Source organism: Heterocephalus glaber, unplaced genomic scaffold (genome assembly GCF_053883595.1).
Source record: "Heterocephalus glaber isolate CG9 unplaced genomic scaffold, H.glaber_assembly_v1.0 deba00000809, whole genome shotgun sequence".
Classification (NCBI taxonomy): Eukaryota; Metazoa; Chordata; class Mammalia; order Rodentia; family Bathyergidae; genus Heterocephalus; species Heterocephalus glaber.
In genome coordinates, this window is record NW_028258163.1 from 933,624 (window position 1) to 959,989 (window position 26,366).

Sequence of the window (26,366 nt, forward strand, 5' to 3'; positions counted from 1 at the left end):
CAAAAGAGGAGTAAAGAAACTCTGACTAGGGCTCTCCTTGACCCCAATTATGCCTACAGATCTAGAGGAGTATTTTCTAGAGAAAGAAATTAAAACAGAAGTCAAAGGAATTGAAATTGCTTACCCATAACATCCAAGGTCTCTCAGGGTTTCTCACAGGAGACAGAGAGATCCTCATGTGGGAGCATTCGAGGTTGCATCAGACCCCTTCAGTCCTCTTCATCAGAGTGAGGGTTGAGGGTTTTGGCTGGCCTAGCCCCTTTCTGGGAGCAGGAACAGTCAATCTTACATTGCCCTAAGCCAGGCATATCAGCCACCTGACACACAGAGCAGGGCTATGTGTCCAGTGCTCAATATTCTTGCAGGCTTTGGACCTGGGTTTTTTCTTGGACAACTTGGATATGCTTATAGCTTTGCCAGTTGAGAAAGCCATAATTTTGGCCTGACTTTTCTCTTAATCCTTCTCCTTTCATCCTCACATAGATCCCAATGAACACAGAAACCAGTGTCCAGTAATTGGGTCATATTTTAAAATACTGATGGAAACAGGTGGGAGAGACTCCCTTGAGAGACAGGTGGGCATCTGAGAACAGAGATCATGGTAAGCCCCCCAACTGGGGACTCCCTTAACTTCTTGAGAATCAATAAACTCCTAAGGGACCAGGGTGGAGCCCCTTAGGGAGGCTCCCTTAGCCATTTGAACCCAGGAGGTCAGAGTGGAATTCTCTCTGGGGCTCCTATGGAAATAGTAAGTGCTTAAGAGTTCAGGGGAAGCCCCTGGCCTGGGGACTCCCTTAGCCTCTTAAGAAACAGTATACTCCTAAGCTCCTGTAGACTGTGGTCCTTAGACATGTGGAGCCCTCCCAGGGACTCTCTTAGTCACCTGAGAAATGATATCCTTTCCACTTACCCTATAATAAAACTTTGGTACAGTAGTACCTTGTTTCACAAGCTCAGTTCTCTCCATGATTATGGTTGCAGTGCATCCTGGATGAGAGACAAATCAACTTTCCCCATAAGGTCAACATTGAACCTAACAATTAAATTTGATTCAGTTCTCATCCAACTTAGTTTGCTATGAGAATCATAGAAAGAATCAAGTTTCTGAACCAAGGTACCACTGTACTTTAAGGTAGTAATGATAGAAATCTCTTTTTTAAAAACACCTTTAAAAAAACCTTTAAAAGTTCTAAGTACAAGCATGGCTCTACTTTTGGATACTTACAGCCACCTGAGTTGACCTTTACTGGCTGTTCCTTTGTATTGCTCAGGCCATCAGGCATATGTTTCTAAATTACTTGAATTTCAATTAGAGAAAATAAACAGGGAAGGGATCTAACTTTATTCAGAAGAGAACATTGGAGGAGGGCCATATGTTTCTAAAATGAGAGGCTTAGCTCTTATCTACAAGAGTGAGATTTCCTGGTGACCATAAGGCTAGTTTTAAAAAAGAAAGTAAATTCCAAACAGACATGGTGGAACCATGTGACCGACCCATATGATAAAGTGGCTGACTGACATGGCAAAATCCATATGGCCAACCCACAGGATACACCAAAATGGCCAACCCATATGACTCACATTAAGAACCAAAATGGCTGACAAATATGGATAAAAGGTGGAATGGGATGAAAATAGGCCCTGAGAAAGTGACTTACTAAAGATACCCAGAGATAAAAGCCCATCTAAGAGGAAAGCACAGATAAGACTTTGAGCCCAAAAAGGGGTAAACTAGGGTAAGTGGCTACTTAAGCAGGAGACCCAGTTACCAATAATTATTTTTCCCAAAAGAGTGAGAGAGCTAAGCAAAGCATCACAGAGAACAGAAACACAAGGAGAAAAAGGCATACTAAATTGAAAGTCACACACATGGAACCTGAATGATCTGTTCTGCAATTTGCTTATTACCAGTAACAGGCTTTCTGGCAGCTCTTAACAGACTCCACCTGAAGTGAATGACTGAAAATGGGAAAGAGAAGAAAGAAAAGGGCAGATAAACTTAAAGCAGACCTATGGGCTTCTTACTGGCTGAGAAAAGCACAGAGCCCCACCCCCCCAACATAACCAAAAAGGAATCAACCCCTGTGAAGCATGAAAGCCTGGCCTGGAAGAGGGGAGATGAGCAGGGGATTGGAGCTTTGCTAGGGGACAGAGAGGAAAAAGAAAAACTAAACCAGTGCACCCTGGCTTGATTTCAGAGAGTGAAACAAACAAACCAACCTTGCCTCCTAGCTGGGTCTGCCAAATATGTTACCGGGTTTTGGGGTGCTGGAATCTCCTTCTAAAGGTGATTTCTAGGTTCTTTCTGTCCTAAACAAAGAATTGGTCAAGACAAGGGCAAAAGGTAGAAAGGTTTTACATTTATGAAAGGTAGGAAAAGAAATGTGCCCTGCAGAGCAAGTTGAGGCCAAGTAAAAGTAGAAAAAGAAGTACTTTCTGCAGTGTAAGAGTGGACTACTGTGAAAGAAAGAGTAGCCTCCCCCAATTTTTAATTTTTATTAGTACATGTTTGCAGTACACAAGGATTACATGCATCATGGGGCACATATGCATAAACACAACTTAATTTTTTTCTTCTCTCCTTAAAATAATAAATTTTGAAAATTTAAACATTCACTATATATTTTGATCACCCCTTATAAATAAGTTTTATACCTAGACACTATTTTCAAGAAACAAGCATTAAAATCTAAAGTAATCTTAAAGAAAAGGATTTGATTTCCTGATAAACATGTAAGCAAATAATGAAATTAATGATGATTAGTGAAAATTAAAAACTTACTATTGGGCCATTATTTTATTTTATGTTTCCCATTTTTCCAGTTTTAATTGTATTTTTTTAAAGTACACAAAGTCAAATTTATGACCTTAACCATTTTAGGGTATAGTTCAGTGATATTCAGTACATTCATAACACTTTTCAACTATGACCACTCTTTTTCTCTGTTTATGCCTTTTTATCTTGTAAAACTGAAACTTTATACTCATTAAATAACTGCTCCTTTCTCTTTCTCCCTAGCCCCTGGCAACCACTGTTCTGTTGTCTTGTCTTCATGATTCTGACAACTCTAAATATCTGATATAACTGGTATCAATACAATCTTTGTCTTTTTTTGTCTCCCTTATGTCATGTTTCAAGGTTCGTCTAGTTACAACATATGTCAGTTTTATTTTAAAAGCTGAATTTGTTGTATACACCACATTTTGTTTATTCATCCAATAGAGGACAGTTTGGTTACTTCCATGTTTTAGCTATTATGAATAAATGTATTATGAACATGGGTATATAAATGTCTCTCTGAGACCCTGCATTGGTGGATCATATGGTAATTCTGTTTTTAAGCTTTTGAGGAACTGTCATACTGTTTTTCACAGTGGCTGTACCAGTTACATTCCTAGCCATAGTGTACAAGGGTTCAAATTTCTTCACATCCTTACTAACACTTGTTTTTTGATAATAGGTTTGTGTAGTTTTGATTTGCATTTCCTTAATGATTAATGATGACCATCTTTAATATGCTTATTGCAACTTGTGTATCCCTTTTGGAGAAATGTCTATTCAAGTCTGTTGTATTGGGTTGTTTGGGTTTTTTTTTTTTGAGGAGTTTTAGGAGTTCTCCATATATTCTGGATACCAATCCCTTTTAGGCTTTCCTCCCATTCTGTGGGTTGCCTTTTAACTCTGTTGATAGTGTCTTTTGGGGGGGGGGTTGAGACAGGATCTCACTGAGTAGTCCAGGCTGGCCTTGAACTTGCCATGATCCTTCTGCCTCAGCCTCCCGAGTGCTGGGATAACAGATGTGTACCACCACACCCGGCTGATACCGTCTCTTGATGCACAAGTTCTAAACATATCATGAAGTCCAAATTGTTTTTCCTTCCATTGCTTGTGCCATTGGCATCACATCTAAGAAATTATTGGCAAATCCAATGTGATGAAGCTTTTGCCTATATTTTCTCTTAAAAGTGTTACAGTTTTAGGTCTTATAGATAGGTCTTTGATTTACTTTAATTTTTTTCTACCTGGTATTTGATAAGGGTTCAGCTTCATTCTTTTGCACATGGATATCTAGTTTTGCAAGCACCACATGTTGAAGAGACTTACCTTCTTGGCATCCTTGTCAAAAGTCATTTGGTTTTTTGGGGCTGGGGATTTAGCTCAGTGGTTCTGGTGCCTGCCTCGCAAGCTCAAGGGCCCAAGTTCGATCCCCAGTACCAAAAAAAAAAAGATTCCTCTAATATGTCAAGAGGAGTTCTTAAAAGTCATTTGGTTTTTTCATATGGGGTTTTATTTCTGGACTCTATTCTATTCCATTGGTCTCCACATCTGTCTTTCTGCCAATACTATTTTGATTACAGTAGCCTTGTTGCAAGTTTTGAAATGAGGAAGTTTTACCATGAAATGGCCTGATATAGTCCAGGCTGTTATGTACAGTGAGGAAAAAAATTGCCAAGTGTATACCCAGTAGCAAATGGCAAGCAGGTACTTTCATTGAAAATCATAGGAAGTTGTGCTCAGGGCAAGTCTGTGCTGACAAAAGACAAAGAATAGACAGAAAAAGGTGCTGGGATGACAGAAAAGCAAAAGCACAGCACACAGGTCACAGCACACAAAAACAGCAAAAGCAACAATACACAGATAAATCAGGCTTTCAGAATTTAAAGGATATGCACCTCAGCTCAGGGGCCTCCCTCTGAATCTCAAAATGTGATTGACAAGATTGAGTCATTTTAGGGGCTCCAAACACATATGCTTATCTCAGAATTCACTCTGGTCTTAATTGTACATATTTATGAATATGTACATATTTATGAATCCATAATAAGGTAGGTGTAGGGTGAAGATGACTCAAGGCCCTTTTAGAGACTGAATGCCCAAAGTGCAACCCAGAACCCACTTCTTTACTGCAAAGTGCCAACACTACAATTAATAAACCCAATTGTTTGGCTGCTGGGGAAATGCTGGGGCAACTTGGCTTGTGTGCAGACAAAGAGGGCATGTATGCCATATAGGTTTGCCACCACTGGGCTAGATCAAACATGCGTGTGTTCTTACCTTGAGTGTCAGAAATGTCCTAGGTCAGTGATGGCAAACCTTGTAGAAACAAGTACCCAAACTGCAACCCCAAACCTACTTATTTATTGCAAAGTGCCAACTCTGCAATTAAATCTGAATATTGAGGTTTTAGTTTAGAAAAAATAACTCATACATTAACATCTTTTGTCTTAAAAAGGAAATAAATAACATGTGTACCATAGGTTTGCCACCACTGTCCTAGGTTTTTGTTATTTTATTTTCTACCTCTCCTAGGATAGTGGCAGCAGGAATGACTGTAGGGTATTGTTTAGAATTAAATTCAGGGAAGAGAGTGATTTCCTCAGCACCATTGTGCTCATGTAGAAATATGAGTTTTTCAGCTTTTTTGTTCTTTCTTAACGCTTTGGCTATGTGTAGTGTCTCTTGAGATTTCATGAGAATATTAGTATGGGTGTTTCTGTTTCTTTAAAAAAAGTCACTGGGATTTTTTTAAAGGGTTACATTGAATTTGTAGATCATTTTGGGGACAATTAACTTCAATGTATTCCATATTTCAGTCCACAAATATGAGATGTGTTTCTATTTACTTATGTCTTCTTTAATTTCATCACTGGTTTGCAGTTTGCATTGTACAATTTTTAAACCACTTTGGTTAACTTAATTCCTATGTATTTTTCTTATTACTATTATATAGAATTGTTTTGTAATTTCCTCTTCAGAGCATTATTTGTATATAGAAACCCAGTTGATTTTTGCATATTGACTTCATTTCTTACTATTTTGCTGAATTCCCACTATTCTAACAGCATTTTTGTGTATGTGAAATCTTTGGGATTTACTACATATAAGATGATGTTATCTGCAAACAAAAATAACTTTACTTCTTTCTTTTAAATTTAAATAATTTTTATTTTTCTTTCCAAATTGCTCTCTCAAGAAGCTCCGGAACTGTGTTGAATAGAAGATGTGAAAGCAGGCAGGCATCCTTGCCTTGTTTCTCATTGTAGAAGAAAAGCTTTCAGATTTCCACCATTGAGTATGGTGTTTGCTTTGTTTTCTTATTTGCATATAGCTTTTAAAAAAATATTGGGGTAGTTTTCTTCTATTTCTAAATTGCTAAGTGTTTAAGAATCATACCACAGTGATATATGTGCACGAATGTTCACAGCAGCACAGTTTATAATAGCTAAAACTTGGAAGCAGCCCAAATGCTCATCAACTGGAGACTGGATCAAGAAAATGTGTTTTTAAAAATAAAATGGAGTACTACTCAGCCACCAAAAATGAGAAATTAGAGACATTTATTGCTAAATTAGAGATATTTAATGCACATTGAGGCAATACTCTTTAAGTGAAATAAATAGGACACACATGTGTAAATACCAATTAGTTTCTCTAATTTGAGAAACTGAAAGTGTAAATAAGGACTAAGAGTTATAAATGATAATGTGAAATAGGAAGAAAAAGGACAAAGGGGAAGGGGAAGTGGGAGTGATAGGGGAAAGGAAAGAAGGGAATGGAATTAATATGAGAAAATGAAAAAAGGAAACAATGTCTTTGTGAAGAGGGAGGTATGGAGGTGTTGAAGGGAGGGCAGGGGAAGGGGGAAAAAAATAAGAACCAAGAGAGTATGTAAAGGTGCATATTTCCAATGATGAATGTCATTATATTGTACACCTAAAATGTACCAACAAAAGGATATACAAAAGAAAAAATAAAATAAATTGTTAAGTTTTTTTTTGGATACTGGGGATCAAACTCAGGTCCTTGTGCTTGCAAGGCAGGCGGTGAAACCACTGAGCTAAATCCCTGGCCTTAAGTGTTTTTATCATGAGGATTTCTGTCAAATATCTTTTCTATATCAGTTGAGATGATAATGCCTTTTTTTCCCTTTAAGGTTTTGTATTATATTGATTTTTGTATGTTGAACCATCCTTGCATCGCAGGGGGAAAAGTCTCACGTGGTCTTGTGTATAATCCTTTTATTCTGCTGGTGGCTTTTTTTTGCTAGTATTTTGTTGAGAAGTCTTGCATCAATGTTGATATGGGGTATTGCATAATTTTTTTTTTTGTAGTGCCTTTGCCTGGCTTTCTTTGGTATTAGGGTAAGGTTAGCCTCATAGAATGAGAACTGTTTCTCCCTTTAGGTCTGTCAGGTTTTGCTTGCTATATTCTGATGGCTTATTAAATGTATTACTCTTTATAATTGTTATTTTTTTTGCTATATTGAAGCATTAAACATACATAATATCCTTTTTATTTTTTTTGAACTTTTTGCTTTAAAGTCGATTGTTCCCTGATTTTAGTTTATCCATCCCTGCTCTCTTTTGTTGACTGTATCTTCTTTCATTTTTTTTCACTTTCAACTTATTTGTGTCTTTTGATCTAAAATGAATCTCTTGAGAACTCCTACATCTACCTCCAATAAATCTTTCTCATGCCTCTTTTATTGACACATTCTAAAAATTATTTTTCCATGACAGGAGTCAACAAACCTGCATACTTATTTGAAAGGGATTGGTTAAGTTTCTTATGTCAGCCTCGGGGACCCTCCGACCTAGCCTGTGGCAGAGCCATCAGGAAAATATTACCTAATACAAAACCTCACAACACTATTAACCACTTCTTTTCTATTAAGATACAAAAAATAGATAAGACTCACCTCTCCAGGAGGGTAAAACTCAAAGCACTTGACACAATAAAAGACCACAAACTTCATACACCTATAAACCAAAAGACAACCTCAAGTTTCTTTTCAAGAGAAAAAACACCAACCACTTTGGTAAACCAGATAGATAAAATGGTTTGTCCCATTCTAAGTAGATTGTGCCAAAGTCTCACTACTGTCTTGTTTACTGCACTTACTAAAGTAATAGTTGTGCCTGATTCATAAAAAGGGCCAATAGCCAAATACATCCGAGTGCACTGTGGTTTATAAACAGTTGTCTTATGTGTGCTTATCTGCCTCTCTGTCCAATTTGTGCAAATGACTTCTTATAACAACAGCTGCTTTGTTTGAGCTCAACAATTTCATTTTTCTTCTTTTTATTTTTTTGGTTGTTTTTTTTTTTTTTGGTACCGGGGATCGAACTCAGGACCTTGCACTTGCAAGGTAGGCACCTGAACCACTGAGCTAAATCCCCAGCCCTTCTTTTTATTTTTTAAATCATTTAGATAGGTTAAAATATTTATGTCTACAACTTAAGTTGGCTTATAGATAAAATAAGTGTCATTGGAGTTAAAGTTGTGCTTCCACCCAGGTTGCCAGCTAATCAAAATGATGTCAAGACTGATTTTAGAAATGCAATACTTATTGTTGTCCATTTCCAATAACTTCAGTTTTTCATTGGTCAAAAAATAAGTTAATTATTATGATCCAGTTTTCATATGTCATCTAAAAACAAAAATATTCTGTTAAAATAACTAAATAGGGACCCTTTGGGGTTCAGAAAACTGCTAGAGAAGATTCCCCTTGGTGAATAAAAGAGCAGCTGTCTACAAAGATTTATTCCAGACTTTAGTCACGAATGGGACCCCTCCAATAATTTCCATAGTCTTATGGGAGACACACCCCAATAAACATTGCTAAACATATTATTGTAATATGTTTACATTGGTTATCATCAAAAGATCAAGTTTTGTGTGGGTAAAACAATAAGGTTTTCTTATTAAAAGATGTTCTTGGTACAAAACTAAATTAAGAGACAAAGATTTCCATATAGCTGTGACATATTCATTGCTGATTTCATGGTGTACTAAATGTATTTGTGCTTTCTGGATATACAGGTCTTCAAAGATATAAAACTAGGGTTGTTTATGGTAATAAACTTTTCTTTTAGATTCAGATATTTGCCTTTCTCTCACTTGTGCTCCACCTACTTGTGATAAGAGGTACCTGTCAAGCCAATATGAGACCACAAGCCAAATGATAATTTTTAAAAGCTTATGTGATATATATATAATGTATGTGTCACTACATTTAAAGATGATCGGGCACTAAACAGTCCAGACAGTGTCACACACTAAAAATTAAAGGCTAGATATTATAAACTTCTAAGATACGTTCACAGAGTGGTACATTCTTTAATGGCCTCCTATTGAAAAATAACAAATTAGGTGAGAGTTTCTTTGTGTCATTTCATGTCTTGTGATCAGATAGAGATGAACGACTAAAAGGGCCATTCTATATTAAGGTAGACATTTAAATGTGTTTCAAAGATAATGTCATCATGATTGTCATGCTAAGATGCTATACGTGGCTCTTGACCTCAAGTTTTCTCTGTAAAACCTTATAATTTTTATCTGTTAACATTCTACAGGGATTCGACTTCTAAAACAAACATGATTGGTAAAAAAAATAGCAATCTCTCTGGCTATACTTTATATTTCAAAGTGCTTGATCTCCAGATGAGATTATAATAGTTAAACTCATTGCTCCCACTTCAGTACTGAAGCAACTGATCTTCAGGGTATTCAACAATTAAGGTTTAAAGAACAAAGTAAATAGATAGTGGGCTTAAAAGGTTGCCAATATTTTGGCCCTGGCCCACTAAGGTCAACAAAGACCCAAGACATAAAAAAGCCTCTCTACAAGATCCTACAACTTTAGTGAGTCACCCATCCTCCTGAGCAAATAGATTGTTAGACCCAAGGAAAGCAAGAGCCAATCCAGTGTGCCAAAAATGAGAGTCACCAAAGAAGAAAAGTCTTCCATGTTGATAAATTTTAGTTCACATAGGTCTTACTTTAACCCGGTTTTAAATACCCAGCAGGGAAATATATCCAAAAACATATAAAAATAATAATATAAGCTAAACATAAAAGAGGCTCCAATCACTGCCCTTTGCCAATAGTGTTTAGCTACACTTGGAGACAGGTCTAAGAGCTAGCTGGTTACAAATACAATTCTAACCCCTTAAAAAAAATCTAATGTGGCTCCTTCTCCAATCTACCTTTTCATTCTAGTGCTCATGCTTTGGTCATAAGCGCCTTAATCTCTTGATAAAGTTTTGTTTATTCTCGCCTAGAGACTGCCAAACCCCAAGTGATCATACAGATAAAATCTACGATAAAGGCACCAGACAAGCCATCAAACTACTGGTGATGACCATAATTCAATATCAAAACCTGCTTCCATATCCATGGTCCATCAAAAAATCTTCAGAGGACGGCCTTAGCTCCCTTAAATTCCTAAAACAGTCAAGGTGAGGGTTCCTTGGTCTCATATAGGTAAAGCCAATGCTTCTATCCATCCAGAAATAACTACAGAAGACAAAACTTCCTCTTTCAACTCCTATCAGTGATTTTCTGGGACCAAGGCTCTCAGAGGGGAATAATACAGTTAAAAACAAAAGAGCTGAGTCATTCCCTTCCCTTCAGCCATAAACACAACACCATCCTAATTAGCTTAGGAGGTCATGCAGATTGCTGACATCAATAAAGAGAGACAGTGAAAGATACCTAAGACATAGATGTCTTACCATATAAATACTAGAAGCCTGAGTTACAAAGGCCCTTTTTTGCCCTGCTTTGCCCTTCTGCCAGCTGCTGCCCCACCATCTTCAATAAACTTACTACATACTATAAGGTATGTGCTTGACAATTCTTTCTTTGTTATATACAAAAACCTAGACTATTTTTGGCCCAGTCCACTGTAACACTGAGTTGATGGTGTCATACGGATGACTATTCCCAGTCCTGTTTTGGCCCCAAGTGAGTAGCTGTTGCATTTGGTTCTGTGAGTGTGAGGCATTGCCAGGTGCCTAGTCCCTGATGGCCTGGAGCATTAGGACCCCAGGAGGGATGTTTTCAGGAGGCCATTAGAGGTAGGTCTGTCAAGCATTCAGAGAAATAAATCTACTGCAATTTATATATACCCTCCCTGGGATTCTACTCCAGAAATTTTTATTTGAAATCTTAGTAAACCGAAAAGAATAAGAATTTTCTTTATCAGGACAAGTTCAATAATAACTGTGATAGTGGTTTTCTGGCCAATTTTCAACCAGGACCCTGTTCTCTCCTGCCCCACATCTCAACCCTGCACCAAAGATCAGCTTTTCTTACAGAGAAAAGAACAAGCGCAGGCCTCGTCTCTCTTCCCACAGTTTAGAAGGTCTGGATGTTCTGTGGATTTCTTTTAAAAGTGTTTTCTTTGGAGAAAATAAATGGACAGTCTTAAGTATAACACTGTCATTTGTGAGTAATGCAAATGTTCAAATGTCAGTTGCTTTTATGGTAAGATGTGTTTGAAATGCATATAATGATCTAAATGGTGGTGAGATTTTCAAGCTAGTTCATGGAAACCATTTAGCTCAGGGTTACTTTGAAAACAGAAGTTGTAGTTTAGGATCCTTTGGAGTCCCTGAACCATACAGTACTCCTCTGGGGCCAAGACACTGTGTCAGCTAAAGCTCTGAATCACATGGAGTGAAGAGGAAGGGAGAGTCCAGGACACATTATCTCTTCTTTCTACTCATTGATTGACTGCAAGAGTTTCTTTGTCTGTGTTCTGGGCCTGCCCACTATTCATGCCTGGTTGTTACCCAGTAGATAGGAGAGAATTAGAACAGTAAGCTAACAGACTGATAGAATCAGTGGCCTTATTTACAAGTTCTTTTTCCAGAGGAATTTTGAACTGGAAATATTTAGGAATAATTATCAAAATCATTTCTACAGTATAGATATCTTTAACTTGTTAAAAAATTTAATTTTTAAAATTTTAGTTTATTAGTACATACATGTAGTACATAATGTTTACATCTTTTGTGACATATTCTTAACTTTCACAAGGTCCTTGGACTTAAGCAGAAGCTATATTGGGGAAAGGGAGAGGGAAAAGAGGAAAGACAAGGAAGCCTGCTAATGAACTATGAAAAACACTGGGCAGTTATTAATTCTGACTTTGTACTTCATGTTGGGAGCTTGTACAAACCTCATAACCTCTGCTTGCCCGTGTGTGAGAGGCAGAGTTCAGGAGGAACAATTCTAAAGACTATCAGTTCCATAATACTGTGACTACAGAAGTCCAGTGTAGCCACATCTTCTGAGAATTATAAGGCCTTTGTAAAATGTTAATACAGTGTCTCACATTGGCCAATGAGTCTAACTCTTTTTTTTTTTTTTGGTACCGAGGATCAAACCCAGGACATTGCACTTGCGAGGCAGGTGGCAGAACACTGAGCTAAATCCCCAGCCCAAGTCTAACTCTTAATAAACTGAAAAGAATGAGTTGTCTGTCTACAGAACACATTATCAGGACACAAACATCCCACTGTGGAGAGAGACCATAGAGAGCAGAAATTTAAAAAAAAAATTTTTTTTTTTGAGACAAGGTCTCACTTTATAGTCCAGGGCTAGCCTGAACTCACTATGTAGCTCAGGCTGGCCTCCAACTCATGGTGATCCTCCTGCCTCAGCCTTCTAAGTGCTGGGATTCCAGGTGTGCACCATCACACTGGTGGAAATTAAACTTTTGACAGTGAAGATGGATGACCTGGTTTCTAGTTCTCTTTGCCACTAGCTAATCATGGGACTTTGGGCTCTTGAACTCTTTGGGCCTGTTTTGTCCTCTGTAAAGTTTGGATAGGAGTCAGGCAGGAGGATCGTGAGGTCAAGGCCAACTTGGGCAACAGAGTGCAACCCTATCTCAAAAAAAGAGAAAGAAACATTTAGATGGTTGCATTAGGTGGCTTCTACATTATCCTTTGTCTCTCAGATTCTACTCATAACTCTTGGAAAATGATATTAAATACTGAACTTAAGAGCTATGTAATTTAGTCTTCTTTGCTTAGCTCCTATTGGAAAGGAGATAGAACAGAGGGACAGAAAGCTTACTGTATTAGACACTGAAAAGCTCTTGGGAGCTTTCATGGATGTTCATAGTAGCTAGCTACAGTTCTTACATTATAAGTGTTCTATAGTTCCATTTCTCATTTACAATCAAGAAAAAATGTGGGCTGGGGATGCAGCTTAATGGTAGAGCACTTCCTGGCATATGCAGGCCCCTAGGTTCAACCCTCAGCACTGAAAAAAACTGCTTTAGAGTCAAGATAATATCATCTACCATCCAGTAATGCATTCTCATCACTCTCCAGAATTGGCTTTTGCAGTTGAATTTTCATAACAGAAACCTTGGAAAGATTCTTTAAGTAGCAAAATATTTGGTCTATTTTAATGGTTCTTCACAGTCAGTGAAAATTTTTGGCCATATGCTCATCTCTGTCTCACACTATATAGACAGCTGATTCCTTAGTCTCAGGGTGAACAATTTGTATTTGTGAAACAATGAGAATACTAAACAGAAGTAATCTCATAGGTACTCTTTATGAACCCCATAGGAAGGTCAAATGAATAAGTATACCAAAGCTCGCTGCATGAGGATGGCAGAATACTTTCTGCTCTTTAGTTTCAGTGTTGGGTATACTGTCTGTGGTACTTCCTTTATGCCTAGTATCCTATGTTATCTTGGGAGCTAAGTTTTAGAATTCCATTTGGATTTGGACCACATTGTTTACCTTTTTAAAATTATTATTATTTTAGCGAAAAAGTACAGAGTTTGCCCAGTTGTATCCCAGTCCACCTTCTCTTAACTTGAATTTTCAAAGTTTTTAAGAACTCAGTTATTCTTTTAAATTTATCACCCTCCCTAAACATTCACCCAAAAGGGCTTCATTTCTTAGAATTACCAGGTTTTGTTTTTTACCCTGTGAATGACAGATTTTAAAAATTTCTTTGCCACACATTGAAGAGAAACATGTTTTAAACTTGTAAAGTCAATATGGAAATCATACCAGCATGGAGATTCCTCAAAAAACTAAAACTAGAAATTTCGTTTGATTCAGCTGTTTCCTTTCTACATGTCTTCCTGAAAGAATTAAGGAAATCATATTGCAGTGATCTGTGCATACGCATGTTTACAGCAGTACAATTCATAACAGCTAAATCTTGGAAGTGGTCTATATGTCCATCTACCACTGAATGGATAAAGAAAATGTTGTTTTTACATGCAGTGGAGTACTACTACTTTGTCTTAAAGGAAGATAAACGAGTCATTTCTAGGAAAATGGATGAATCTTGAGACAACAATATTAAGTGAAATAAATCAGACACACAAGATTGCATATCACATGCTTTCTCTGATATGAGAAACCCAAAGTAAAAATAAAGAGCAAAATAAAAGATACATAATAAGAAGTAAAAAGATAGATGCTTCTCAAAGCGGAAAGAAAGAGATCAAGAGATGGAAGGAAGGTGGAAGGAAAGAAGGCATAAGGAATGAAAAAAAAAATGGAGATGTGTTAAATACATGTACCAACTCCACAAAAGGAATGTAAATAGTATGTCCTGCAAACAAGTACCAGAAAATAAAAAAGGATGGGTGAAAGGAGGAGGGAGGGAAAGGGGATGAAAATAAGAATGAAGATGTGTTATATACATACACCAACTCCCACAAGGAATGTACCCTTTACAAGGATGTAGTGGCCTTCTTTGTCTCTCTTAATCAATGTTGGTTTGAAATCCACTTGATCTGTAAAGAGGATAGCTGCTCATGCTTTTTTTCAGGTTCCTGTTGCATGGAGTATTGTTTTCCTCCCTTTAACTTTCAATCTATGAGTTTCTTTTTGAATTAAGTGTGTTTCTTATGTGCAGCATATTGTTGGATCTTGCTTGTTGACACATTCTGCCAGTCTATTTCTTTTCATTGGTGAATTGAGACCATTAACATTGATGGTTATAACTGATACATATTGAAATCACTGTCATGACTTTTTCTTTTTGTTGGATTCTCCTCCTTTACATTTAATTTCTTGTTGCGCCCAACAGATTCATTCTGCTGTGCTTCCTGGGGTTGTGATCCTTGTTGTCTTTTCCTAAGAAACTGTCTAAAATTTTTTGGAGTGCTGGTTTGGTATTCATGAAATTCCTAAGGTGCTCTTTGTAATGAAAGTATCTTATTTCTCCATCAACATTGAAAGATTGTTTTGCAGGATACATCAATCTGGGTTGGAGGCTGTTTTCCTTTAGGGCTTGGAATACATGACTCCAAGCTCTTCTTGCCTTGAGGGTTTGTGTTGAAAAGTCTCCTTTGATTGTGATGGGCTTTCCTTTGTATGTGATTTGTTTCTTTTCTCTAACCACTTGTAGAACTTTGTTCTTCTGTTAGGTTTCTGGAATCTTAACTATTATATGCCTATGTGTAGATTTTTTTTGATCAAGGCTAGTTGGAGTCCTATATGCCTCACTTATCCGTAGGTCAAGTTCTTTTCCCCTGCTTGGGAAGTTTTCTGCCATTCTAGGAATAGAGTTTTATGTCATCTCCACTCTGATTATCTCCATAGATGCAGAAAAAGCATTTGACAAAATCCAACATGTATTTATGATAAAAACTCTACAAAAAATTGGAATAGATGGTCTCTACCTCAACCTGAAAAAAGCCATCTATGAAAAACCAACAGCCAATGTCATACTAAATGGTCAGAAACTGAAATCCTTCACACTAAAATCAGGAACAAGACAAGGATGTCCACTATCACCATTCTTGTTCAATATAGTTTTGGAAACATTAGCCATGGCAATTAGACAAGAGAAAGAAATAAAAGGAATAAAGATAGGAAATGAAGAAGTCAAATTGTCATTATTTGCAGATGTCATGATACTCTATATAGAAGACCCCCAGAACTCCACTAGAAGTCTTCTAGACTTAGTAACCAAATTCAGTAAAGTAGCTGGATACACAAAAATCAATAGCTTTCCTGTACATGAACAATAGACTCACTGAGAGAGAAATAGGGCAAACAATTCCTTTCACAATAGCATCCAAAAAACTGAAATACTTAGGAATCAACCTAATGAAAGAAATCAAAGACCTCTTCTCTGAAAACTATAGCACTCTGAAAAGAGAGATTGAAGGGGATATCAGAAAATGGAAAGACATCCCCTGCTCCTGGGTAGGTAGGATCAATATAGTGAAAATGGCCGTACTTCCAAAACTGCTATATAGATTCAATGCAATCCCAATTGAAATCCCAGCAGCTTACTTCATGGACCTTGAAAAAACAATCCAAAAATTCATTTGGAGCAAGAAGAGACCCAGAATACAAAAGCAATTCTAGGCAACAGAGACATGGCAGGGAGTATCACAACCCCCAACTTGAAACTATACTGCAAAGCTACTGTGATAAAAACAGCATGGAATTGGCAAAGAAACAGACCTGAGGACCAGTGGAACAGATTAGAAGATGCAGAAACAACTCCAGACACAGCCATCCCATCTTTGATAAAGGAGCCAAACACCCTCACTGGAGGAAAGATTGCCTCTTTAATAAATGGTGCTGGAAAAATTGGATTTCAACTTGCCAAAGATTAAAACTAGACCTATCTCTCTCACCATGCACTAAACTAAAATCAAAATGGATTAAGAATCTAAATATTAAAATAGAAATGTTGAATTGCCTGAAGCAGAGGTTAGGTATAACTCTTGAAGACATTGGTGTAGGAAAAGATTTTATGAACAAAACCTCAGTTGCCCATGAACTAGCACAAACAATCAACAAGTCAGATCTCTTCTTATTAAAAAGCTTCTGCACAGCAAGAAAAACCACCAGCAGTGTGAAGAGACAACTCACAATGTGGGAAAAAATTTTCACCTTCTGTTCCTCAGACAAAGGTCTACTATCTCTAATTTATAAAGAACTTAAAAAAAAATCAGACCTCCCAAATTTAAAGACTCAATCCAAAAATGGGCATCTGAAATGAACAGACATTTCTCACACAAAGAAGTAGACATGGGAAACATGAAAAAATGTTCAGCATCACTGGTCATTCGAGAGATACAAATGAAAACAATGCTGAGATTCCACCTCACTCCAGAAAGAATGGCTGCTATCATGAAATCTACCAGTAACAAATGCTGGCAGGGCTGTGGGGAAAGAGGAACCCTGCTCCACTGCTCATGGGAGTGTAGTCTGGTGCAACCACTGTGGAAGTCAGTATGGAGATACCTCAAAGAACTAGGACCGGAAGTCCCATTTGACCCAGCTATTCCCCTCCTAGGTATATCCCCCAAAGAATTAAAAGAATCATACCACAGTGATATATGTGCGCCCATGTTCATAGCAGCACAGTTTGTAATAGCTAAAGCTTCGAAACAGCCCAAATGCCCATCAACTGGAGACTGGATCAAGAAAATGTGTTTTTTTTATAAAGTGAAGTACTAAGCCATAAAAAAATGAGAAATTAGAGACATTTATTGCTAAATGGATGCACATTGAGACAATACTCTTAAGTGAATTAAATAGGATACGCGTGTAAATACCGAATAGTTTCTCTAGTATGAGAAAGAGAAAATGTAAATAAGGACTGAAAGGTTTAATTGACAATGTGAAATAGGAAGAAAAAGGCCAAAGGGGAAGGGGAAGTGAGAGGGGTAGGGGAAAGGAAAGAAGGGAATGGAATTAATATGAAGAAAATGAAAAAATGGAAACAAAGTCTTTGTAAGTAGGGAGGGATGGAGGGGTTGGAGGTAGGGCAGAGGAAGGGGAAAAATAAGAACCAAGAGAGATTATGTAAAGGTGCAGATTCCCAATGATGAATGTTATTATATTGTATACCTAAAATGTACCAATAAAATAAAATAAAATTTAAAAAGATTCCTATATAAACTAATTGGCATAAGGAAATGTAGAAGTTGTAACACATTTTTCTCCTTTGGCAAGGTAATAAAAGGATATGCTCTTTGAAGACTATGATGAATTAATATGATTAAAAGTGGAAAATATCAACTAGCTACAAATGATTTCTTATTCTTTTCTCTTTAATTTTATATTTTATCACAGCTAATTTACTAGTTGTATGCCAAAGAAATAAAGCTCTTCTCCAGAATTTGTAGAATGAGAATACTCTAGCCAGTTTTGTAAAAGGGTTCTAGGATATCTAATGTTCTGTTTTAATTAAAATGTTATCTGTATCTGATAAGAATTGTTGTTTCATAGTTTTCCTGGCATGACTTGTCACCACTCTCAAATAAACAGAAATATCCTGGCTGGGCATGGTAATGCACACCTGTAATCCCAGCACTATGGAGGCTGAGACAGGAAGATTATCATGAGTTCAAGCCTAGTCTAGGCTACATAGTGAGTTCAAAGCCACCCTGAACTACATAGCAAGACCCTGTCTCAAAGGCATATATATATATATATATATATATGTGTGTGTGTGTGTGTGTGTGTGTGTGTGTGTGTATTCTAAAACTTTTATGTCTCATCTACAAGCTTATCTCTTTATTTCTTTTTGTTTGCAGTTATTTTTAAAACTTATGCCACAATCACAACACAGAGGAATTATAATATGGTGAAATAAGAAAAATTAGACAGTAGAAATGTGTTTATGTTATAGTTATAAGAGAAAAATCTGTTATGCATAGGAATAAGGACTGGAAAGGAGTATGAAAAAATTGGAAATAGCTAATAATTTCTGTAGAAGAAATAAAACCATTTGGGCTTCTTTTGTTCATAGTAGGCTTGTTTTGACATCTAGATTTTGAAATCCACATTTCCTTTCCTCCACTCGAAAAATATTTATCTCTAGCCTTCTGGCACTGGTCTTGTTTGTAAGCTGTAAAAAATTATTAGGATGAAAACACATCCGTACATTATTCGGCACTATGACCATCTTTGCCCTCACCTAGCAAGTCTCCTAGCTAGGTGCTTATCCTCCCGTACTCTCTTTTTTTGCAGTAGCCAGATGATGCTTTTGAAGTGTGAGTCAGATCATGTGTCTGCTCTGCTCTAACACTGGGACGATTTCTGTCTTGGGCAGTATAAAGACCTGCAGGTTCTCCAGCTTCTATCTTTGGGTCATCTTTCCCACCTTAGTTCTTGTTGCTCTTTACTTTATTTTCTCTATTCCAGCTTTTTTTGCCTTCCTGCTTTTTTTTTTTCATTTTAATCCCTCCTTTTCAATATACCTCAGAAGAGCTCTTATTATTTTCTTCCATATTTTTCAAGAGCCATACCTCATTTTAGGCACTCACTCTCTAGATACTCATAAAAAAAGTATTTTTCAGTTTTTGAATGTTCACTTTAGCCAGGTGATTTTTTTTTCCTCTGTCTTTTGAGGATATTTTTTTAAAATTCAGGTGCTTCAGAGAATTTCTTGACTGTCCACATTGGTTTACTCAGAGATCTTTCCCCTTTCTTCCCCTTCTTTTGTGATAGTGTACATAACAATTTGACTTTTTTCAGCCTTCTTAGGACTTGATTTTTACAAATGTTTTATAATCTTTGGATATTGGCTTTTATCTGCGTTGTTTCTGAACTTTTTGTAATCTATTTTCTTAAATTTTTAATATATATATTTGCTGTGTTAACTTTCCATCACTGTGACAAAATAGCTGAGATAAAAGGCTTAAGGGAGGAGAAGTTTATTTGGACTGTCAGTTGCAGAGGTTTCAGTCCATGGTCAGCTGGCTCCATTGACATTAGGACTGTGGTGAGGCAGAAACATCATGGTGGAAAAATACGGCAGAAGAAAGCTGCTCATTCAGGACAGAGACAGCTAGAGAGGAGGGGCTAGGGATAAATACAGTTTTCAAGGTCTCACTCCCATGACTAGGCCCTATTTCCTAATAGCCTCTTCTGCCGTGAACTCAACAGTATATTAATTCATTGGTGAGGTTTGTGTCCTTATGATTCAGTTAGTTCCCAAAAATCCCATTAGCTTTCCACTAAAGCTTCAAAAGATCTCAACCCTAACATCAGGTATGATCAGTGCTAAGCGTGTGTGTGTGTGTGTGTGGTACTGGAGATTGAACCAAGGGCATTATCACTAAGCTACATCCCCAGCCCTTAAAAAAATTTTTTTTTTTTTGGTACCAGGGATTGAACTCAGGACCTTGCATTTTCCAGTCAGGTGGTGGAACCACTGAGCTAAATCCCCACCAGAAAAATTCTTTTTAAACTTTGAGATGGGATCTCACTAAGTCACTAAGTTGCCCAGGCTGGTCTCAAACTTGCTATCCTCCTGCCTCAGCCTCCCAGAATGCACCCAGCATAATTATTTGAAATTAAGTACTTGAATTTTACATAGGCTTCTTTTTCCAACGTTTTTATTATTTTCATCTTACCATTTTGAAGTGTACAGTTCAGGGGTATTAAGTACATTCTTAGCGCTGTGCAACTGTCACCACCATCCAATCTTTCACTAAAGGTGAAACTATACCCATTCAATAATAATTCCACATTTTATCCTCTCCTCAGTCCCTTGAAACCACCATTAGTCTACCATCTATATGATTTTGACTGTTATAATACCTCTTATAGGAGTAGTTTTAATCTCCTGGAAATCTGTTTGCATCTCTTGTATGGATTTCATTTGTTTCCTATGTTGGGATTCCATCATGTTCCTCACCTCCTCTATTTTTCAATCTGTGTCCTCTCTAGATTTATTAATCATGTCTTGCACTATGGGCACAATCTTTGCTGTTATCTGAGAAATTGTTTCTGATTTCATTTTTTCCAGATTCTTTTTTGTTGCCAGTTCAGGGAGTCCAGGTGGTGGAGTATCAGATTGTTCCATCTCGTTTCCCTTTGGGGTTGCTGTAGGTGATCTGGAAGTCTTTTTTTGAGGCTTATTTATGTGTCTTCTCATTTCCACAGGGGGGGTTGCTGCTGGCACCCAGGCGGTTCACCTCCTCTGCCCTAGGAGTGGACCTCATATAGTAGTAGTACTGTATAATGTTTACCTTTTTTGAGACTACCTTATTTTCTTGAGCATAATGTTGTCAAGGTTCATTTATGTTGTAGCATATGTCAGAATTTCCTTCCTTTTTAATGGCTGGATAATCTGTTGTATGTATCCACTGCAGTTTGCTTATCAATTCACCTGTTGAGAGACATTTGGGTTGCTGCCATGTTTTAACTATTGTGAATAATGCTGCTACAAATATGAGTGTACAAATAAAGATCTCTTTCAGACACTGTTTAGTTGTTTTGGGTATATGCCTAGAAATGGAGTTGCTGGATAACATGGTAATTCTATTTTTAATTTTTTGAAGAATTGCTACACTTTTTTCCATAGTGGCTGTACTATTTTAATTTCCCACCAACAGTGTACAATGGCTCCAGTGTTTCTGTATCCTTGCCAACACTTATTCTTTTCTTTTTTAAAAATTTCTATAATTTAATATGCTAAAATTGAGGAAATAAGCAGGCAAGGGGATGAGAAGTACACATAAGAAAAGTAGTTTTGTGGTTTTCTTCATTTTGATTCTGTTGTTTTCTTGTTTTCAGGAGGAAAGATCTTGACCTCAAAAGTAACAAAATACTTGAGAAGCGAATTTACATCTTCCAGTTTTAAATGGTATTCTTGTACTATTTTCTTAGCAGTCCATGTTTCTGGATAAAGTTCACAATTATTGAGAAGTGTCAAGGCCTCTACAATGGAAATCTTGCCCTTGGGAATGTTCTTAATATCCATACCAAAGTGACGGCCCTTTGGCAATCTGGTTTCCTTTGTCTCTTGCCACGTTTCAGACTGTTTTACCCACAGAGGTGATACAGGATCTTTGGAATCAACATATATATATCTTTTAGTAATGACTGCAGCTTGTCATTTTTCCTAGCAATTTCTCTCTTAATTTCCGGATGGTCGCTCATCTACTCTCGCAGGATGCTGCAGATGGACAGGTGCCTCAGGGCCTCAGACAGCTTCATCTTGCCGATTTGCCATTCTGCCAAGTTCTCTAAGTTGAAATTCCTAATCACCCAAGTCACCACAGCCCCCATACTCTCTATAACTTGATGCACTCAGGTTCTCGACACACATGGGTGACCTCTGGGCGCACCAGCAAGTCTTATTGTTTTCTGGTTGTTTGGTACTAACCTTTTTTGTTGTTGTTTGGTTTTGGTACCAGGGATCTGATCTAATTCGGGACCTTGTGCTTGCAAGGGAGGCCGTGGAACCACTGAGCTAAATCCCTGGCCCCTCCTACTAACCATTTTAATGGGTCTGAGAGGATATCTTATTGTAACTTTGTTTCATGTTGCCCTATTTATTAGTGATGTTTGTCATCTTTTCTCTTTTTTTTCCCCCTTAAGTTTATTGGTACATTTTAGGTATACAATACGCTTACATTTATCATTGGGATCTTGTACCTTTACACGATGTATCTTGGTTCTTATTTTTTCCCCATTACCTGTGCGTCCTTCACCCCCTCCACCCTCCCCTATTTACAAAGACTGTTTCCATTTTTTCCTTTTCTCATAATTTTTCCTTTCTCTTCTTTCCTTTCCCCTTCCCCTCCCACTTCCCCTCATCTTTTCATTATTATTGACCATTATTTCATTATTGACCATTTGTACATATCTTCTTTGGAGAAGTCAAAAGAATTACTTTTTAATACCCATTTGAAGGAAAGTGCAGAGCACCATCTTGGTAATAGTGAGGTTTGGAGACTTTATGAATTGCGATTAAGGAGTTAAGCACATTATGCTAGATCACTTTTTGGTTAGGTCTCTTAAGTTTAGGTAACTATAAGGCTAAATCCTGACTTGGTCAGTTCAGGTCCAGTGGGTCAAAAAAGAAAAATAACTATTTTCTGGCAGTGATATTAATATGAAATCACTAACATACAAATAAGAATTTCTTTTTCATTCTTAACAAAAAATATTATGCCAATGCAGTTTCTGTTTGCCTGAGTCAAGGTTGTAAGTAAGTCTATAAAGCATCATATGTGTGGAAGTTCTAATGAGTGAAAAGTTATGCAAAAGATGCTCTTAGATATTCCCAGTGGGTCCATACAACTGTAAAGCAGTTGCTATCCTATAACTTGTATTAATAGCCCCTCACATTTTGGAGGAAATGGTTCTAGGCTTACAAATTCCTAAACAGGATCACAGTTCTAACAAGGTAATAACATGATGGAAAGATTTTCTCTAGAGCCATTTCATAGAACTTTGAACAAGTTTCATTTGCCTTGGACTGCACTAGACATTGTTCTTTTCTTAGCTATCCAGAGTCACCTGAGACCAGGTTTCCTCTGTGGTATATAAGCTAGGTGGTCGGACTGAGGTATGATCTTTGAAGAAGAGACAAAAGGGAGTATAGGCAGAGCCCTGGGGATAGGATCAAATGTACACTGCCAGGGGGGCTGGGGATTTAGCTCAGTGGTTCCACCACCTGCCTTGCAAGTGTAAGGACCCAAGTTTGATCCCTGGTACCAAAAAAACCAAAACCAAAAAACACACATACACATCGGGCCAGGGATTTAGCTCAGGGGTTCCGCTGCCTGCTTTGCAAGCACAAGATCCCGAGTTTCATCCCCAGTACCACCAAAAAAAAGAAAACTTGAAAGAAAACCTGCACTGCCAGGGTAGGGAGGAAGGCTGCCAAGGTAGTAGAGCTGTCCCAGTCTAATGGGCAAACCCTGTTGCCTCCAGGGTTTGGAAGGGATGCCAGTCTCTCCTGGCCTCACCTAACACAGCAGCATAGACAGTGATAGTGAGAAGTAGTAGCAACACACTAAAGTGGGGTAGATTTGAGGGAGAGTGAGTGGTTCTGGTATTAGCGTAGTCCATCTAGAGGTAATGCCATTGGTGCAGGAAAGAGGAATCTTATTACTCACCCAGGATGGCGCAAGCTCTCTTGGCATGTTTCAGAAGGGAGAAACGTGTGTGGGTAAGGGCACTGGCTAAGAGAGGCCTTAGTTGACATCATGGACATTGTGGAACTTTGGTTGATCTGCCCCAAGCTGGCATCCTATGGGGAACACCTGTCATAGGAGTTTGATTCATTTGTTTCTTGCTGGAGTTTAGCCATAGGAAGTCATTAACTTGGGGAACTGCTGCAAGTCAGAGCTTCTTCAGTGACCTTTCTGCTGGTAGAAGCACAGTGGCTTTGAAAATTAGAGAGGGAAAGGTTCTACCTTCTGTTCTGGGATCTAATTAGGTCTATATTTGGGGGGTGGATTTGAGCATCACTCCAAGTTTATCCTATGGTATCTCTTGGTGCCTTTAGAAATGACTTTAAGGTATCTTTCTTTGTTTGAAGTTAATGAGATACAGAAGTGGAAACTAAGTTGTAATATCATCTGGGGACTTTAGAGCATCTCTATGGGTTACTTTCACTTTTTGTTTAAATTAAAAAGTGTCTTTGAGGTATGGATGACAGGGAAAAGACCCAGTCAGAGGAATTGCTATCACTCCTCAATGAGGTTCTGCAGAAAGAGAACATAGTTGTTGCTGTAGCTCTGTAGCCCTGGGGATAATACCATGATTCTTTTGCTTATTACATTTTTGGAACAATGATTCTTGCACTATGTAGAATTTGACAGTAAATAACAGTGGTTGGCTATTAGGGCTATGAAATGTTTATGAAGTGTATAAAACCGAATTTTGACTTCTGAGGCAGGATTCCTAACAGTTCCCTCCCTCCCTTCCTTCTTTTTTTCTTTTTTTTTTGTACTGGGAAGTGAACATTTAGGACTTCATCCTAAGCACATTCTGTACCATTGAGCTACACTCAATCCTGATAGAGTTTCTTGAATCGACTTTTTAAAGTCTCATGTAAGTAAAGATTCTCTCTGTTCATTTTAGATTGGGAGAAAAAAGAGCATCCTATACATTCTTTCCAGTATAATTGACACTATGATCTTTAAGGACTATTTGGATTAAAATTAGCCTGTAGTCTCTGTCTTTTTATTATTATCTCTTTCACAATAGGATTTGCCTGAGATTTTATAATGTAGAAATGTTTTATTGCCCAATGCCATAGACTTTAGACCTCTATTAATGTTCTACTTTCAGCTGCTGTTTGGTTAACACTGCCTCTTTTCTTCAAAAGTAACTCCTGTGTGCCTTCTGTCCCCAGAAATCTCGCAAAAAAATACTCGGAGACACAGAATTTGGGCAAAATAATAAAATTTCTACTTACAAGTGGGTGGGACCACCAGAAACCCATCTGGTTAATATCTGTGCGCCCCTTTGTTCAGCGTTTCCCATTTCATGTCCTTTTTAGCCATTATCTCATCCCTAGTGGTCTTTGATGTATAAATACAATTTCAGTTCCTATTTACAAGTCAAAGAAACAAGATAGGCCATATACATTGTAAATTCACCCAGCCATTGCAGCTTTGTTAGGTTAATGAAGTTACTGGTTAAAGAGTCAGATAATTCATCACTTTAAACAACAAGAATCACAGAAAAAGCAAATCTTAAAGGAACACATTACTTATTTTGCTTCTACAACTACCTTAATATTCAATCTACTAAGTTATCTAAAACTTTTCCCTATCATTCCTCCCTCTGTTTACTTCAGGATAATTCTTCTATCCATTACAAGTTCTATCCAGTTTATCTACATTTCTTAACAGTAGCATTTGGTAGTCTTGAGCTGCAGCAATGTGCTGCTGTATAAATTTTGAAATCCATTGGATGACATAAGGACTAAACATTAATATTAATAGTATAACAAGAAGGGGACTCAGAAGAGGTCCTACCCAAGTTTTTCCATCCTGCCCAAGTAAAATTAATTCCATGGGATGGCCCTCCTATACCAAATTCCTCATCAAAAGCCTTGATCCTATCTTTCAGTTTGTCTAGTGATTCTTGTACTATACCAGATTTATTAGCATAATAACACTCTTCACCAAGAAATAAGCAAGTCCCTCCTTTCTGGGCTGTGAGCAAATCGAGAGCACGCCTATTCTGTAATACAGCGTTGGCCAGTGACTCTAGTTGGATTTCTAAAGCCTGAAGTGCGTCTCAAATTTCCTCAAGATCTTTTAAAATTTCTTGTCCTAATGAAATATATTACTCCTTGTAGCCAAATAAGATCCCATGGGGCTGGCATATACATAGATACAGGATTACATTGACCTTGTTTATAATTGCTACAATTACCAGTGCCTCATCCAACAAGGGAGCCGTTGATCCAAACTTGTGTTTTCTCTTTGCAATATAATTTTTCATTAGAATAGTCCCCCACAGTCAGAAGTTACCCGAGGTCCCCCATAATGTTCTTTTTGGCAGGCATCAAAGAATATTGTAAACGGATAGCCTTCCAGTTCCCATTTTACCATTTTAAAAGTCACATATTGTTCATCAAACTTTTCATTACTAGGCCTAAACACCCACAGTTCGAAAACAAAGAAACTTAAGGCAGTGGTGATCTGGCACAACACAATAATCCATGTCATCCTTGTTAGTGCTTCCATTCTTCAGCTGTGTGTTGACTCATCAGCCTCTGGAGTGGTGAGAATAGGGCTTTGAGGGCTTTGTCTTTCTTGGCTTTCAGCATCAGATTTAGTGTTACCTTGTGTAACGAAATCTTTGCC

The 26,366-nt window shown here is 37.6% G+C and overlaps 1 protein-coding gene and 1 pseudogene across 10 annotated transcripts in view; one reads left to right on the forward strand and one right to left on the reverse strand.

Moving 5' to 3' along the window:
• Window positions 1-26,366, forward strand: part of Frmd5 (FERM domain containing 5) — a 333,945-nt gene that overhangs the window by 78,977 nt on the left and 228,602 nt on the right. The window lies entirely within an intron of this gene.
• LOC101698566 (NADH dehydrogenase [ubiquinone] 1 alpha subcomplex assembly factor 4 pseudogene) lies at window positions 21,232-21,819 on the reverse strand (annotated as a pseudogene).